General features: G+C 44.2%; 1 non-coding gene across 1 annotated transcript; it reads left to right on the top strand.

The window, feature by feature from the left end:
• The first annotated feature begins 251 nt into the window (after positions 1 to 251).
• TRNAQ-UUG lies at positions 252 to 323 on the top strand. Its single transcript has one exon. It is a non-coding gene; the product is annotated as a tRNA-Gln (tRNA).
• Positions 324 to 3,859: the final 3,536 nt, after the last annotated feature.

Raw genomic sequence — 3,859 nt, 5'->3', positions numbered from 1 at the left:
GGACGTTCTTTGTCTAAAACTGTGGTTTGGCTGCGTCGCGTGCCTGATGAGGTTGACCTCTTGTGTCAGCAGGATTATAATGGTTGTGGTTGATTAATGAAAATTTTCCTTTGCGAAGAAAAAAAAAGATTAGACAAGACCTGGTTCTGTATAATTACCTCGGGGTATAATATAAACTTTGGTACCTGCGGAGCTCCATCCTCGGCTGCATCATTATTAGTAGCTTTCTGTAAGAAAAAATAGCATCAAGTGGTTCTATGGTTTAGTGGTTAGCACTCCAGACTTTGAATCTGGCGACCTGGGTTCGAATCCCGGTAGGACCTCCTTTTTTTTCCATATTGTTCTTTTGCTGTTAACGCTGACTGATCTACTTGTTCTTTTGCTGTTAACGCTGACTGATCTACTGCTTCTTGGCACTAATTAACCCTGATCAAGCTGTGAACTAACGTGAACACGGTCCATTAAAAAAACGTAAAAAGACAGTAAGCACTCGCGAACCAACTTGTGGTTGAGATGGTTAAGTGGACAGTGGTATTCCCAACCCACCAGGGTTCAAATCCTGGTGCTCGCATTATTCCTGGATTTATTTCAGGATTTCCGGCGATGCGCTTTCAGTGGGAGGAGACGTTCCCATCAACGACGAGGCGCCTACGTGCGTCTGTACTGATGCTTAAAAAAAAGATCACGGCTGCTAGGGTTTCGTTCGCAGGGATGATTTCTTGCTGGCGGTCGTAAGGATTAGAGCGGCGTGATCCATTGGCTGGCCAGATCGTGTGTTCGTCGTCTCGCTCTTTCTTGGCTGTCGCACGGGGGCAATGGTGACGCACAAGACAATCCATCCCCTATGGAGGGTGTCCCGATCCTCATGAGATATGACGCGGAGGAGGAAGATGTAGGCCACTCGGGAAGGCTGGGAGGGTTCATCTTGACAGAAGGAAGACCAGGGGATGTTCTTTGAGGACGAGCCAGGTGATCAACTCCAAAACGTTAGATGGGTTGTTTTGGGCAAAGGTATGTTCGTCGAGAAAACTCAACATCACGGCGCTGGAAAGAACCATGAAGAGTAGGATGGGCTTGGCCGAGGGGAAGCGTCAGTTTGTCGCTATTTGTACTTTGTACAACTCATGATTCTTGACTATGGAGTTTCAGCAAGCTCGTGCCGCTGCTGCTCTGCCTGAACATGATCTGGAGCGCCGCCCTAGCGCTTATTGTGCTCCACTTCATGGACGCCGCCCTAGCAACTCACAATTGTCTTTGTTTTGTGCTGCACTTCTGCCTCTGGTTGTCGCTCTTACAGGTTGCGGGCTGCGCGGAGCTAGGTGTGGCGGCAGCGATGACGAAGACTGCATAATTAACCATCGACGACGAGCACCACTGCAGCTATTCCTGCTGTGCTCACATGCCGTGGAGCCGTCCAGCCCTAGCCTTTCCGGTCAGCATCCCTGCGCACCTCTGCTCGGCTGATCCAACATGGGCGACTGCCTGCCAATCTCGGTAGAGCTTCTCTCTACCCAACATGGCCAAGAGGTGAGAAACGAATGACCGGGCCGGTAGGATGCATCTGTAAAGAACCTCCTTGATGCAAATGGCCTCGACGCCCAGGTTTACTTCACCCCCTTTCCATCCAAACCTCGGCTTCCCAATCTGGGGAACTCACAAACACAATTTTCCATCATCTCATGAATACCATATTTCTAAGTTCTTCTGGGTAGTTCTAGCAAAAATTCTGAAGTACTACTTCCAAATTGTCAAATGTTTTCATGATATGCTGAGTTGATTGTTGAATATCCATGGAATTAGTATGAAAAGCTTACAATGATTGGTATGTCCCTGTTTGAGGCATGGTTTGAGGTAGTGAGTTTGTGTTTCTGCTTGGTGAACAGTCACTCTACTTGAATACGATCTATTCTGAACTTGTCGAGGAGGACATATAATTTTATACAGCTATGAGTAGGAAACTTTCTGATTGTTTCAGACCATGTTTTTGGTTTTCGAGAAGTACTCTTTAAGTCTTTATTGGTAAGTAATATTTCTGTATTAAATTTATGATAACTAATCAGTTTGTATGATATCAGGCCGATTGTTCAAATGAAAGTTTTTTTCTTAGGGAAATGAATTGGAGGACTTTTACTTGGGCATTACGCTCACCTTTTTAGTAGGTGAGGTTAATACCCTGACCCCTGAACTGTGATGCAGACGGTTCTTGGTTTTGCTAGATCTGATTAGATCTTGCGAGCATTTTTCTTCTGACGCCTCAATTGTAGGAGTTTACATCGTACGTTGTAGTAATTAAAACTTACTAGAGACAACCAGTTTTGTTTGAGCTTCGGTCATGTTATTTCATGTCCCAATTTTGATGCAACTGGTCTGATTCTTTCAGTGTGTGTGTAGCATGTTATGTTTCAGTTCAAGCTGGCAGAGTACAGAGTGATATGATGTCCAAATTCTCACGACATATCATGGTTAGTCATTCCAAATTTAGCATCTCATAATGTGATGCCCAATCACACTTCCACTAAATATTTTTCATATACGATGATTTGTTGTAATGTACAGAACATTTTTCATGTATGTTTACCGTTTTTGTAAGAACAGATTTTAGTACCACCTATAATCATATCTTAGGTGACTGCCTGTACAAGTTATGTCCCTTTTTTTTGGATTGACAACACCAATTGGTTAATATGATACTGATATTTTTGGCACTTGATCTGGACGCGAAATTTTGGCTACGGGGAGCATATGCTTCCTAATAAACAGTAAAATCAAAATCAAAATAAATAGTAAATAAAATTTAAAAATTCTGATATTTTTTCTAGATGTTCATGTTAGTGTTGCAAGTGTGATTGACAATTTCAATGCGATACGGGATAGCAGTGCTTCGTCAGTGAAATGAAGTGTAGCATTTGGAGGTCACATTTGGCGTTCGACTTATTTATTTATTTTTGCACAAGTCAAAATGTTAAGTTTTTTCCTTGAAAATTTGGCAACAAAAAAATGTATCCTTACCAATCATGCAATGTGGGTGCTCACCAACACCGTACAAGGGGGTAGAGGTATGGTCGGGGGCAACGGTGGACCATCGGAGAAGGCGGTTCGGGCAAGGCGGCACCCGACATTGGCGCCGGACGCAACCAGTGTCAAAAGGTGGATCATGGGGATGAAAGGAAGAAGTTGACAATTACCATGCAATTTTAGAAGAGGGTCAGGCGCAACCATGGACCTATTGAGAAGATGGCACGCGACATCATCACCGATCATCACCAATGTTTGAGGGTGGATCAGGGGCAACAGTGAACCAACTGAGAAGGGTGGCATCCACACAGGTCGTGACCAGTGTCGGGGAACGTGAACCAATGGAGAAGGCAACTCGGGTAGGGTGGCACACGGCATCGACACCACCCGCGACCAGTGTTGAAGGATGGGCCGTGGGGACAGAAGGAGGAAGATGAAGAGGAGAAAGAAGAAACTGATCACAAAATTTTACAACCGACAAAAATAGGCGACTGATGCATAATTGCTCTCATAGTTTCTGCTAAAAAAGAGATAAAAGACGAAGGACTTCACTCTCATGCAAATTATATGATGTATTGATCACTATCCCGATGTCAAAGTTTGTTCTCTATGTCTCAGTTTGTTGTCCCGTGGCAACGCACGGGCACCCAACTAGTCCAACTAGTAGTAGTAAACTTTTACTACTCCGATTTCTTGTGTCAACCGGTCAAATCGGATTGGATGACAATATCCCATAAGCTGCCGTTTCAAACGGAGCCGGCAGATTCTTACGCAAAACTAGTAGAACGTTCGTGCGTTGCTACGGGCTACAATGCATATAAATGAATCAAATAAATGATTAACG

Source organism: Triticum dicoccoides, chromosome 2A, assembly GCF_002162155.2.
Source record: "Triticum dicoccoides isolate Atlit2015 ecotype Zavitan chromosome 2A, WEW_v2.0, whole genome shotgun sequence".
Lineage (NCBI taxonomy): Eukaryota > Viridiplantae > Streptophyta > Magnoliopsida > Poales > Poaceae > Triticum > Triticum dicoccoides.
Note: the sequence above shows the minus strand (reverse complement) of the source record. Positions and strands in the feature narration are given on the sequence as shown.